General features: G+C 56.9%; 1 long non-coding RNA gene across 1 annotated transcript in view; it reads left to right on the forward strand.

The window, feature by feature from the left end:
- Positions 1 to 13,093, forward strand: part of LOC140395435 (uncharacterized) — a 177,113-nt gene extending 164,020 nt beyond the window's left edge. Inside the window, exon 3 of the long non-coding RNA XR_011936193.1 lies at positions 13,012 to 13,093. This is a non-coding gene — a long non-coding RNA (uncharacterized lncRNA). The remainder of the gene's footprint in view (positions 1 to 13,011) is intronic.
- The last annotated feature ends 1,355 nt before the right edge of the window (positions 13,094 to 14,448 follow it).

The following is a 14,448-nucleotide window of genomic DNA, read 5'->3' on the forward strand; positions in this document are numbered from 1 at the left end:
TGTGGTGTGGGAGGTGAGGGTGTTCGGTGGTGTGGGAGGTGAGGGTGTTGGTGGTGTGGGAGGTGAGGGTGTTTGTGGTGTGGGAGGTGAGGGTGTTTGTGGTGTGGGAGGTGAGGGTGTTTGTGGTGTGGGAGGTGAGGGTGTTCGGTGGTGTGGGAGGTGAGGGTGTTCGGTGGTGTGGGAGGTGAGCGTGTTTGTGGTGTGGGAGGTGAGGGTGTTTGTGGTGTGGGAGGTGAGGGTGTTTGTGGTGTGGGAGGTGAGGGTGTTTGTGGTGTGGGAGGTGAGGGTGTTTGTGGTGTGGGAGGTGAGGGTGTTTGTGGTGTGGGAGGTGAGGGTGTTTGGTGGTGTGGGAGGTGAGGGTGTATGTGGTGTGGGAGGTGAGGATGGTCGATGGTGTGGGAGGTGAGGGTGTTCGGTGGTGTGGGAGATGAGGGTGTTCGGTGGTGTGGGAGGTGAGGGTGTTTGTGGTGTGGGAGGTGAGGGTGTTTGTGGTGTGGGAGGTGAGGGTGTTCGGTGGTGTGGGAGGTGAGGGTGTTCGGTGGTGTGGGAGATGAGGGTGTTCGGTGGTGTGGGAGGTGAGGGTGTTTGTGGTGTGGGAGATGAGGGTGTTCGGTGGTGTGGGAGGTGAGGGTGTTTGTGGTGTGGGAGATGAGGGTGTTCGGTGGTGTGGGAGGTGAGGGTGTTTGTGGTGTGGGAGGTGAGGGTGTTCGGTGGTGTGGGAGGTGAGGGTGTTTGTGGTGTGGGAGATGAGGGTGTTCGGTGGTGTGGGAGGTGACGATGTTCGGTGGTGTGGGAGGTGAGGGTGTTCGGTGGTGTGGGAGGTGAGGGTGTTCGGTGGTGTGGGAGGTGAGGGTGTTGGTGGTGTGGGAGATGAGGGTGTTGGTGGTGTGGGAGATGAGGGTGTTCGGTGGTGTGGGAGGTGACGATGTTCGTTGGTGTGGGAGATGTGGGTGTTCGGTGGTGTGGGAGGTGAGGGTGTTTGTGGTGTGGGAGATGAGGCTGTTCGGTGGTGTGGGAGGTGAGGGTGTTTGTGGTGTGGGAGATGAGGGTGTTCGGTGGTGTAGGAGGTGACGGTGTTCGGTGGTGTGGGAGGTGAGGGTGTTCGGTGGTGTGGGAGGTGAGGGTGTTCGGTGGTGTGGGAGGTGAGGGTGTTGGTGGTGTGGGAGATGAGGGTGTTCGGTGGTGTGGGAGGTGAGGGTGTTCGGTGGTGTGGGAGGTGACGATGTTCGGTGTTGTGGGAGGTGAGGGTGTTTGTGGTGTGGGAGATGAGGGTGTTCGGTGGTGTGGGAGGTGAGGGTGTTTGTGGTGTGGGAGGTGAGGGTGTTCGGTGGTGTGGGAGGTGAGGGTGTTCGGTGGTGTGGGAGGTGAGGGTGTTCGGTGGTGTGGGAGGTGAGGGTGTTCGGTGGTGTGGGAGGTGAGGGTGTTCGGTGGTGTGGGAGGTGAGGGTGTTCGGTGGTGTGGGAGGTGAGGGTGTTCGGTGGTGTGGGAGGTGAGGGTGCTCGGTGGTGTGGGAGGTGAGGGTGTTAGTGGTGTGGGAGGTGACGATGTTCGGTGTTGTGGGAGGTGAGGGTGTTTGTGGTGTGGGAGATGAGGGTGTTCGGTGGTGTGGGAGGTGAGGGTGTTTGTGGTGTGGGAGATGAGGGTGTTCGGTGGTGTGGGAGGTGAGGGTGCTTCTGGTGTGGGAGATGAGGGTGTTCGGTGGTGTGGGAGGTGACGATGTTCGGTGGTGTGGGAGGTGAGGGTGTTTGTGGTGTGGGAGATGAGGGTGTTCGGTGGTGTGGGATGTGAGAGTGTTTGTGGTGTGGAAGATGAGGGTGTTTGTGGTGTGGGAGTTGAAGGTGTTTGTGGTGTGTGATGTGAGGGTGCTTGTGGTGTGGGAGATGAGGGTGTTCGGTGGTGTGGGAGGTGAGGGTGTTTGTGGTGTGGGAGGTGTGGGTGTTTGTGGTGTGGGAGATGAGGGTGTTTGTGGTGTGGGAGGTGACGATGTTCGGTGGTGTGGGAGGTGAGGGTGTTGGATGGTGTGGGAGATGAGGGTGTTCGGTGGTGTGGGAGGTGAGGGTGTTTGTGGTGTGGGAGACGAGGGTGTTCGGTGGTGTGGGAGATGAGGGTGTTTGTGGTGTGGGAGATGAGGGTGTTCGGTGGTGTGGGAGGTGAGGGTGTTTGTGGTGTGGGAGGTGAGCGGGTCGGTGGTGTGGGAGGTGAGGGTGTTCAGTGGTGTGGGAGGTGAGGGTGTTCGGTGGTGTGTGATGTGAGGGTGTTTGTGGTGTGGGAGGTGAGGGTGTTCGGTGGTGTGTGATGTGAGGGTGTTTGTGGTGTGGGAGATGAGGGTGTTTGTGGTGTGGGAGGTGAGCGGGTCGGTGGTGTGGGAGGTGAGGGTGTTCGGTGGTGTGGAAGGTGAGGGTGTTTGTGCTGTGGGAGATGAGGGTGTTCGGTGGTGTGGGAGGTGAGGGTGTTTGTGGTGTGGGAGGTGAGGGTGTTCGGTGGTGTGGGAGGTGAGGGTGTTCGGTGGTGTGGGAGGTGAGGGTGTTCGGTGGTGTGGGAGGTGAGGGTGTCTGGTTGTGAGGGGGTGTGGTATTGTGATGTCCGTGCCACTGCCCAGCAATCCCCCTCCCGCCTAGTTGGTGAAACGTGCCCCGATTAATGTGTCCCATGCGCGCTGGCCCTAGCGGTTCCGTTGTGCGCCTCCAGTGCCTGGCCAGCCCCCAGGTCCTCCTCACCCTCATCCTGCTCGTCTGACGAGGCCTGCCCTCCTCCTCATCCTCCTCCAGCACATCGCCCCTCTGCTGAGCTATATTGTGGAGGATGCAGCAGAGTACCACGATGCGGCCGACCCTCCTGGCTTCGTACTAGAGAGCGGTCCAGGCACCTGAAGCACGTCTTCAGGACCCCGAAGTACCTCTCGGCCACACCCCTGGTCACTGTATGGGCGTCATTGTAGCGGATCTCCGCGGTGGTCTGTGGCCTCCGCATAGGCATCATCAGCCACGGCCACAAAAGGTAACCCCTGTCGGCCAGCAACCAGCCCCGCAGCTAAGGGGGGGGAGTCACGGGGTGTGTCCTTCGAACATGTCGGGGATCACCGATTGTGCCAATATGAATGAGTCATGTACACTGCCCGGGTACCGGGAGCAAACGTGCAGGATCCGCATCTGATGGTCACAGAGCGCCTGAACGTTCATGGAGTGGTACCCCTTCCTGTTCGTGAACATCGGCCTGTTATCCACCGGAGGCCATAAGGTGACATGCACCCCATCGATTACCCCCTGGACCCGGGGCATCCCGGCGATGGCAGTGAAGCCTGCTGTCTGGGCATCCTGGTGGGTGTGGTCCACTGGGGACTAGATGTACCGGTCCGCCAGGGCATACAGGACGCCCGTGACGGCAAGGATGCACCTGTGCGCCGATGTCTTGGAGATGCCAGACAGGTCCCCACTCGGCGATTGGAAAGACCCCATCACGCAGAAGTTGAGGGTCACCGTCACTTTGACGGCCACTGGTCGCGGGTGTCCTCCACCATTCCCATGCGGTGCCAGATGTGAATCATGCGGCAGATGTGTCTCACTGTCCCTCTGCTAATCTGCAGTCTCCTCCTGCATTCCTGGTCCTTAAGGTCCTCAAAGGACATGTGGTCGCGGTAGACACGTGTCTTCATCCGTTGTCTCCTTGGCACCACCTGCACCTCCTCCTCGTCCTGTTGGATGGCCAGCCCTCCAACCTGAGCGGCTGCCACCTGTCCCTCTGCAGCCCGTTCCTTTCTGCAGCCTCCGCCTTCTCTCTGAGCCGCCCCCCCTCATGCTGCCAAAGGGCTGCATGCAGGGCAGCCGTCGCCGCCACGGCAGCCAACATCGCTGGTTGATGACCGAATGCCATGATTACCTGCAAGGGGTGATGGGAAAACATGTCATCATGGCATATAAACCTGCGCACAATCAGGTACCATGAGCTGCACGGTGGCCCCGGTTGTCTCCGCATGCCCCCGTCACGCATCACCCCCACCCGCGCACCCCGTCCCCATCAGTGCCCCGCATCACCCCCACCCCCGCACCCCGTCCCCATCAGTGCCCCGCATCACCCCCACCCCCGCACCCCGTCCCCATCAGTGCCCCCAAGCCTGGAGCCTGTCTCTGCTGCCAGGAGCACCATTTGATGGCACTGCCCTCACTGGGGGCTTCCGTCGACGTGGCCCTAGATGGTCCCCCAGTGGGTGTCGCCGGTTATGTGGGGTGGGTGCGGGGCAAGGGCACCCACACATACGGCCGTTTTTTCTGCGTCCACCCAGGGGCCGGGATGGGTGGCCAGCAAGACGGCCGCCGTAATGGCGGTCAGTGCCAGGGCACCGCCCCTGTCCTATCGGGGGCTCCCCGGCTGGTTGGCCTGTCCCCTCCCCCCTCCCCACAGAAATCAGGCCGGTGTCCGATCCTGGATCCGCAGTCCCCCCACGCCATCTCCTACCTCCTCTCTCAGCCCCCTCAGCCAGCACAACAGGTTCACGATTTTCTCTACCACATTAGAAACACGCCGTCGGGAATTAGGCCCATCCGATGCACAGAATCGCTGAGGCCCCGGAGAATGAAGTGCATACTGTACTTTCGGGCCGCGCGGCGGGCGCATCGACTTCGGCAATTTTGGGAGTCCGCAAACGCCGATTCGGCATGAAACCAGAGTCGGGCCCGATTCTGGAGTCGGAGCCGATTCTCTGGCCGATCGCGTTTCGCGATTTCGGCATTTTCCCACGGAGAATCCAGCCCTAAGTATTTTTTTTTAAAAGTATATTTATTAAAGTTTTTTAACACAATTTTTCTCCCTTACAAACAATAACCCCCCCCGTAACAAAAAGAACGAGAAGCCGCGCAGAGCAAGATATATACATGGCAAAATGATATATTTACACAGCTTTGTACACTGGCCCTCTCCCGTACGTGCCAGTTTCCCCAACCCTTCATGTTATCTCTTGCTCATCCATCCTCCCAGGCAGTCCCCCCTTCCCCCCCCCCCCACCCTCCCAGGACGTCCCCCCCGTCCCCGTCCCCCGTCCCCCCCCCCGCAGGTTGCTGCTGCTGCTGACCGACCTTCCTCTAACGCTCCGCGAGATAGTCTAGGAACGGTTGCCACCGCCTGTAGAACCCCTGCGCAGACCCTCGCAAGGCAAACTTTATCCTCTCCAACTTGATAAACCCTGCCATATCATTTATCCAGGCCTCCACGCTGGGGGGCTTCGCCTCCTTCCACATTAGCAAGATCCTTCGCCGGGTTACTAGGGACGCAAAGGCCAGAATGCCGGCCTCTTTCGCCTCCTGCACTCCCGGTTCGTCCACTACTCCAAATATTGCTAGCCCACAGCTTGGCTTGACCCGGACTTTCACCACCTGAGGTACTATTCCCGCAACTCCCCTCCAGAACCCCTCCAGTGCCCGGCATGACCAAAACATATGGACATGGTTTGCCGGGCTCCCTGAGCACCTTCCACATCTGTCCTCCATCCCAAAGAAACTACTCAACCTCGCCCCTGTCAAGTGCGCTATGTGCACCACTTTAAATTGTATCAGGCTGAGCCTGGCACACGAGGAGGAGGAATTAACCCTACCTAGGGCATCAGCCCACAGACCTTCCTCGATCTCCTCCCCCAGCTCCTCCTCCCATTTACCCTTCAACTCTTCTACCAGCGCTTCCCCCTCTTCTTTCAACTCCTGGTGTATTTCTGACACCTTGCCCTCCCCGACCCATACACCCAAGATCACCCCATCTTGAACTTCTTGTGCCGGGAGCAATGGGAATTCCCTCACCTGTCGCCTCACAAAAGCCCTCACCTGCATATATCTAAAGGCATTTCCCGGGTGTAACTCGAACTTCTCCTCCAGTGCCCCTAGGTTCGCAAACGTCCCGTCGATGAACAGGTCCCCCATTCTTCCAATCCCCGCCCGATGCCAGCTCTGGAACCCCCCCGTCCATCTTCCCCGGGACAAACCGGTGGTTACCCCTGATCGAGGACCACACCGATGCTTCCATTGCACCCCGGTGCCGTCTCCACTGGCCCCAGATCCTTAGCGTTGCCGCCACCACCGGGCTCGTGGTATACTTTGTCGGCGAGAGCGGCAGCGGTGCCGTCACCAACGCCCCCAGGCTCGTTCCTTTACAGGACGCCATCTCCATCCTCTTCCATGCCGCCCCCTCTCCCTCCATAACCTACTTGCGGATCATCACCACATTTGCTGCCCAGTAGTAGCTCCCCAGGTTTGGCAGCGCCAACCCCCCTCGGTCCCTACTGCGTTCCAGGAACCCTCTCCTTAGTCTCGGGGTCTTATTCGCCCACACAAACGCCATAATACTCCTACCTACTCTCTTAAAAAAGGCCTTAGTGATCACGATGGGAAGGCACTGAAACACAAGCAGAAACCTCGGAAGGAGGACCATTTTGACCGACTGCACTCTACCCGCCAGCGAGAGCGGTAACATGTCCCATCTTTTGAAATCCTCCTCCATTTGCTCCACCAACCTCGTCAGATTCAGTTTATGTAGGGTCCCCCTACTCCTGGCTATCTGGATCCCCAGATACCGAAAGCTCCCCTCCGCCCTCCTCAGCGGTAGGTCCCCATCCCTCTTTCTTGGTCCCCTGCCTGTAATACAAAGAGCTCACTCTTCCCTACATTGAGCTTATGGCCTGAAAACTCCCCAAACTCCCTTAGAGTCTGCATGACCTCCACCATCCCCTCCATTGGATCCGCCACGTGCAGCAACAGGTCATCCGCATATAGCGACACCCGATGCTCTTCTCCCCCTCGGACCACCCCCCTCCATTTATTAGACTCCCTCAATGACATGGCCAAGGGTTCAATCGCCAATGCGAACAACAGGGGGGACAGGGTTACTCGTCCCCCGGTCCAGTCGAAAATACTCCGACCTCCGCCAGTTCGTCACTACACTCGCCATCGGGGCTCTGTAAAGGAGCGTAACCCAACTGATAAACCTTCCCCCGAACCCAAACCTATGCAGCACCTCCCAGAGGTACTCCCACTCGACTCGGTCAAAGGCCTTCTCCACGTCCATAGCTGCCACTATCTCCGCCTCTCCCTCCTCCGATGGCATCATTGTCACGTTTAAGAGCCGCTGCACGTTAGTGTTTGATTGCCTGCCCTTTACGAATCCTGTCTGGTCTTCATGGATCACCCCCGGGACACAGTCCTCGATCCTCGTGGCCAGCACTTTTGCCAGCAACTTCGCATCCACATTGAGGATCGAGATCGGCCTGTACAATCCACATTGCAGTGGGTCCTTGTCCCGCTTTCGGATCAAAGAAATTTTCGCTTCCGACATTGTCGGGGGCAGGGTCCCCTCCTCTCTTGCCTCATTAAAGGTCCTCACCAGTAGCGGGGCCAACAGGTCTACGTACTTCCTGTAGAACTCCACCGGGAATCCGTCCGGTCCCGGGGCCTTCCCCGCCTGCATACTCCCCAAACCTTTGCTCAGCTCCTCCAACCCAATTGGTGCCCCCAAACCAGCCACCTCTTGCTCCTCCACCCTCGGGAATCTCAGTTGATCTAGGAATCGTCTCATCTCCTCTTCCCCCGATGGGGGCTGGGATCTGTACAGCTCTTCATAAAAGGCCTTAAATACCTCGTTTATTTTCGTCGCCCTCCGAACCGTGGCTCCCCTTCCATCTTTGAATCCCCCTATTTCCCTCGCTGCCATCCTCTTACGGAGCTGGTGTGCCAGCATCCGACTAGCCTTTTCCCCATACTCGTAGGTCGCCCCATGCGCTTTCCTCCACTGTGCCTCCGCCTTCCCTGTGGTCAACAGGTCAAACTCCATCTGGAGCCGTCGTCTTTCCTAAAGTAATCTTTCCTCCGGGGCCTCTGCGTATCTCCTGTCCACTCTCAAAATCTCCCCCACTAACCTCTCCCTTTCCATACCCTATGTCTTCTCCCGATGAGCCCTAATGGAGATTAGCACTCCACTGATCACCGCCTTCAAAGCCTCCCATACCACCCCCACCCGCACCTCCCCGTTGTCGTTGGCCTCCAAGTACCTTTCGAGACACCCCCTCACCTTCCCACACACCACCTCGTCCGCCAGCAGTCCCACATCCAGCCGCCACAACGGGCGTTGGTCCCTCTCCTCTCCCAGCTCCAGTTCCACCCAGTGCGGGGTATGGTCCGAAATGGCTATGGCCGAATACTCCGTCCCCTCCACCCTCGGGATGAGCACCCTACCCAGAACAAAACAATCTATCCGGGAGTAGGCTTGTGTACATGGGCGAAGAAAGAAAATTCCCTGGCCTGCGGCCTTGCAAACCGCCATGGGTCCACTCCCCCCATCTGATCCATAAACCCCCTAAGTACCTTGGCCGCTGCCCGCCTTTTTCCAGTCCTTGATTTGGAGCGGTCCAGTGCTGGATCCAACACTGTATTGAAGTCCCCTCCCATTATCAGGCCTCCTATCTCCAGGTCCGGAATGCGCCCCAACATGCGCTTCATGAATCCTGCATCATCCCAGTTCGGGGCGTATACGTTTACCAACATCACCCACGTCCCTTGCAGCCTACCGCTCACCATTACATATCGCCCTCCATTGTCCACTACAATAGTCTTGGCCTCAAATGACACCCGCTTTCCCACCAATATTGCCACCCCTCTATTCTTCGCGTCCAGTCCCGAGTGGAATACCTGTCCTACCCATCCCTTTCTTAACCTGACCTGGTCCGCCACCTTCAGGTGTGTCTCTTGGAGCATGACCACGTCCGCCTTCAGTCCCTTTAAGTGCGCGAACACTCGAGCCCTTTTCACCGGCCCATTCAGGCCCCTCACGTTCCAAGTTATCATCCGGATTGGAGGGGCTCTCACCCCCCCCAACTTTTCGGTTTGTATAAAGGTCCACGCCTCTTCAGGCGTTTCGAAGTAATAGTGTTGGCCCTTGTATGTGACCCACAGTCGCACTGGCTGCAGCATTCCGAATTTCACTTCTTTCCGGTACAATGCCGCTTTGGCCCGGTTGAAACCCGCTCTCCGCTTTGCAACCTCCGTGCTCCAGTCCGGGTATATTCGGATCTCTGCATTGTCCCACTTACTGCTCCGCTCCTTCTTGGCTCATTTCAGGACCCACTCTCTGTCCATGAACCGGTGAAACCTCACCACCATCGCCCTTGGCGGCTCATTTGCCTGGGGCTTCCTCACCAGCACCCGATGTGCCCCGTCCAACTCCAGCGGCCTCGAAGGGGCCTTCGTGCCCATCATCGCCTCGAGCATCGTGCTCGAGTATGCCCCGGCATCGGCCCCCTCCACTCCTTCAGGGAGACCCAGGATCCGCAGATTCTTTCTCCTCGACCTGTTCTCCAGGTCTTCGAGTCTTCCCGCTCACCTCTTGTGTAGTGCCTCGTTCTGCTCCACTCTCACCGCCAGGCCCGCGAGCTCGTCCTCGTTCTGACTGACTCTTTTCTGTACCTCCTGGATCTTAACTTCGTGGGCCTTCTGGGTGATCCCGAGTCCTTCAATTGCCGAAAGCATAGGTGCCAGCATCTCCTTGCGCATCTCCTCGCGCTGCTCCTCGAAGCAGCGCTTGATGAACTCCTGCAGCTCCCCTTTGTCCCTGGCCGCCGCCATTTTGTTTTTTTTCCCTCGCTTCTCCCGTTGCTCCAGTGCCGCTTTTTTGGCCGTTGCACTTCTGGTCCGTTTCATAGAAGTTGGAGGGGGACCTCTCTCTTCCCTTCCCCACGGGTTGCATCAAAAAAAGGTTCCGTTGGGGCTCCTCTAGCGAGCCCGAACGTCCGTGGTAGCGGGAGCTGCCGAATCGTGCGGCTTAGCTCTGCATAGCCGCAACCGGAAGTCCCAGCCCTAAGTATTGCTGCTAGGGCAGGATTCGTGGACTTCCATGACAGCAAAATTGGTGCCGCACCTGGACGGATTCAGCGGCTGTTAAGGGGCTCGCACCGGCACCACGTGGAACACAATCTATTCCAATGAGAAACGGTGCGGAATTCGCTGGGATCGGGATTAACACTCAGGAGGCTGACAAGCTGCAGCCGCATATACACACTTTACTTGCCACACAAAACATCCCAGCCAACAAGGTGGCAGTAAGACACGCGGCCCCAAGATTCACGAATGCCGAGCTTGAGACCCCCCTGGACATAGTGGAGGAGAGGCGGTCGGCCCTGTACCCTGGCCCGAGAAGGAGGCTGCCAGCCACTGCCATTCGCTGTGCCTGGGCGCAGGTGGCAGAGGATGTAAGAGCCATGAGGAACACCATCTGAACCGACTAACAGTGCCGTAAGAAACCACAATCTCCTCAAGGTGAGTCGGCAGCACTGTGCCCCGGCACCAACGCCTGTCCTACATACCCATAACACCCCCCTACCCGGCGGGTGTCCGAATCCCCAACCTGCACCACATGCCGGCACCATTCGGTTGCCATCACTGAAACCACCAGCTACCCACCCCTCGGCTGCATGTGTCAGACTGCCTTACACTGGAGGGGGGGCAATTGTGAGGCAAAACCGAATCGATGGAAGAAATGAAAATGAAACAAAATGTGGTGAAGGTGGAGGAGAGAGTTCACAGCTGGAAGTTGTTGGACACAATGTTAAGTCCGGAAGGCTATACCGTGCCTGATCGGAAGATGAGTTGCTGTTCCTCCATTTTGCGCTGGGCTTCACTGGAACATTGCATCAGGGCAAGAACAGACATGGGGGCGAGGACAGGACGGTGAATCGAAATAGCAAGTGACAGGAAGGTCTGGATCCTGCTTGCAGACGGACCAGAGGTGTTCCACAAAGCGGTCACCTAGTCTGCGTTTAGTCTCTCCAATGTAGAGTAGACAGCATTAGGAGTAGCCAATGCAATAGACCAGATTGACGGAGGTGCACGTGAAGCGCTGCCTCACCTGAAAAGAATGTTCAGGCCCTGGGATGATGAGCAGGCAGGAGGTAAACGGGCAGGTGTTACACATTCTGCGATTGCATGGGAAGGTGCTGTGGGAAGGGGATGAGGTGTTGGGGCGATGGAGGAGTGGACCAGGGTATCCCGGCGGGAACAGTCTCTGCGGAATGCTGACAGGGGGAGTGAGGGGAAGATGTGTTTAGTGGTGGCATCATGTTGGAGTTGGCTGAACTGCTGGAGGATGATTCTTTGAATGCGGAGGATGGTGGGGTGAAATGTGAGGACAAGGGGGACCCTATCCTGGTTCTGGGAGAACATAGAACATAGAACATGACAGCGCAGTACAGGCCCTTCGGCCATCGATGTTGCGCCGACCTGTGAAACCGCTCTAAAGCCCATCTACACTATTCCCTTATTGTCCAGATGTCTATCCAATGACCATTTGGATGTCCTTAGTGTTGGCGAGTCCACTACTGTTGCAGGCAGGGCATTCCACACCCTTACTACTCTCTGAGTAAAGAACCTACCTCTGACATCTGTCCTGTATCTATCTCCCCTCAATTTAAAGGTATGTCCCCTTGTGCTAGACGTCACCATCCAAGGAAAAAGGCTCTCACTGTCCACCCTATCTAATCCTCGGATCATCTTGTATGCCTCAATTAAGTCACCTCTTAACCTTCTTCTCTCTAACGAAAACAGCCTCAAGTCCCTCAGCCTTTCCTCATAAGGGGCGTCATTCTCCGACCCCGCCGCGGGTCGGAGAATGGCCGTTGGCCGCCGTGAATCCCGCCCCCGCCGGTTGCCGAAGTCTCCGGTACCGGAGATTGGGCGGGGGCGGGAATCGCGCCGCGCCAGTTGGCAGGCCCCCCCGCTCAATTCTCCGGCCTGGATGGGCCGAAGTCCCGCCGAGAAATTGCCTGTCCCGCCGGTGTAAATTAAAGTAGGTATTTACCGGCGGGACAAGGCGGCGTGGGTGGTCTCCGGGGTCCTGGGGGGGGCGCGGGGCGATCTGACCCCGGGGGGCTGCCCCCACGGTGGCCTGGCCCGCGATCGGGGCCCACCAATCCGCGGGCGGGCCTGTGCCGTGGGGGCACTCTTTGCCTTCCGCCATTCGCCACTATCTCCACCATGGCGGAGGCGGAAGAGACTCCCTCCACTGCGCATGCGCGGGAAACTGTCAGCGGCCGCTGACACTCCCGCGCATGCGCCGCCCAGGGATGTCATTTCCGCGCCAGCTGGCGGGGCAACAAACGCCGTTTCCGCCAGCTGGCGGGGCGGAAATCCCTCCGGCGTCGGCCTAGCCCCTCAATGTTGGGGCTCGGCCCCCAAAGATGCGGAGCATTCCGCACCTTTGGGGCGGCGCGATGCCCGTCTGATTGGCGCCGTTTTGGGCGCCAGTCGGCAGACATCGCGCCGTTGGGGGAGAATTTCGCCCAAGATCTTCCCTCCATACCGGGCAACATTCTGGTAAATCTCCTCTGCACCCTTTCCAATGCTTCCACATCCTTCCTATAATGTGGCGACCAGAATTGCATGCAATACTCCAAATGTGGCCGCACCAGAGTTTTGTACAGCTGCAATATGACCTCATGGCTCTTAAACTCAATCCCTCTACCAATAAAAGCTAACACACCGTACGCCTTCTTAACAACCCTCTCAACCTGGGTGGCAACTTTCAGGGATCTATGTACATGAACACCGAGATCTCTCTGCTTATCCACACTGCCAAGAATCTGACCATTAGCCCAGTACTCAGTCTTCCTGTTATTCTGCAGAGGTGAGGGAGATGGTTTGGACATGGTTGAGAACCCTGTTGATCTCAGACTGTGGGAAACCACAATTAAGAAAGAAGGAAGACATGTCAGCAGCACCTGTTTGGAAAATGGCAACATCGGAACAGATGCGACAGATGTGAAGGAACTGGGAGAATGGGATGGAGTCCTTACAGGATGTGGGGTGTGGAGAGCTGGTGTCGACGTAGCATGGGAGTCAGTGAGCTTGTAATGGATACTAGTGGACAGGCTATCCCCAGAAATGGAAATAGTGAGGTCAGGAAAGGAATGGAAAGTGTCAGAGATGGAACATGTGAAGGTGATAGCGAGGTGGAAATTGGAATGAAATTAATAAATGTTTCCCTGTCCAGGCGGGAACATGAAGCAGCGCAGAAACAGTCGAAAGGGAATGTGACAGAATGGAGGAAACAAAGAAGGGGAACATCTGTGAGAGGCTTAGAATGCAGGTGAGACTGAATGACAGAAAGGATAGTTGGACAAGTCAAAAGGGGATATTGATCGAACAGGTAAAAAACAAAATGTAGCTCTAGAGGTAACAGGTGCCAAAGTCCTAAGCTCTTGAATTCTCTCCCTAAGCCTCTGCACCTCCCTCAACCTCTGAATCTCCCTCAACCTCAGCACCTCCCTCAAACTCTGAATCTCCCTCAACCTCAGCACCTCCTTCAACATCAGCATCTCCCTAAACCTCCCCATCTCCCTCAACAACTGCACCTCCCTAAACCTCCCCATCTCCCTCAACCACTGCACCTCCCTCAACCTCCCCATCTCCCTCAACCTCTGAATCTCCATCAACCTCTGCACCTCCCTCAACTTCTGAATCTCCACCAACCTCTGCACCTCCCTCAACCTCAGCACCTCCTCAACCTCAGCACCTCCCTCAACCTCAGCACCTCCCTCAACCTCAGCACCTCCTTCAACCTCAGCACCTCAAAGAACAAAGAAATGTACAGCACGGGAACAGGCCCTTTGGCCCTCCAAGCCCGTGCCGACCATGCTGCCCGGCTAAACTACAATCTTCTATACTTCCTGGGTCCATATCCCTCTATTCCCATCCTATTCATGTATTTGTCAAGATGCCCCTTAAATGTCACTATCGTCCCTGCTTCCACCACCTCGTCCGGTAGCGAGTTCCAGGCACCCACTACCCTCTGTGTAAAAAACTTGCCTCGTACATCTACTCTAAACCTTGCCCCTCTCACCTTAAACCTATGCCCCCTAGTAATTGACCCCTCTACCCTGGGGAATAGCCTCTGACTATCCACTCTGTCTATGCCCCTCATAATTTTGTAGACCTCTATCAGGTCGCCCCTCAACCTCCGTCGTTCCAGTGAGAACAAACCGAGTTTATTCAACCGATCCTCATAGCTAATAATAGGCAACATTCTGGTAAATCTCTTCTGCACCTTCTCTAAAGCCTCCACATCCTTCTGGTAGTGTGGCGACCAGAATTGAACACTATACTCAAAGTGTGGCCTAACTAAGGTTCTATACAGCTGCAACATGACTTGCCGATTCTTATGCTCAATGCCCCGGCCAATGAAGGCAAGCATGCCGTATGCCTTCTTGACTACCTTCTCCACCTGTGTTGCCCCTTTCAGTGACCTGTGGACCTGTACACCTAGATCTCTCTGACTTTCAATACTCTTGAGGGTTCTACCATTCACTGTATATTCCCTACCTGCATTAGACCTTCCAAAATGCATTACCTCACATTTGTCCGGATTAAACTCCATCTGCCATCTCTCCGCCCAAGTCTCCAAACAATCTAAACCCTGCTGTATCCTCTG

Source organism: Scyliorhinus torazame, chromosome 2, assembly GCF_047496885.1.
Source record: "Scyliorhinus torazame isolate Kashiwa2021f chromosome 2, sScyTor2.1, whole genome shotgun sequence".
Lineage (NCBI taxonomy): Eukaryota > Metazoa > Chordata > Chondrichthyes > Carcharhiniformes > Scyliorhinidae > Scyliorhinus > Scyliorhinus torazame.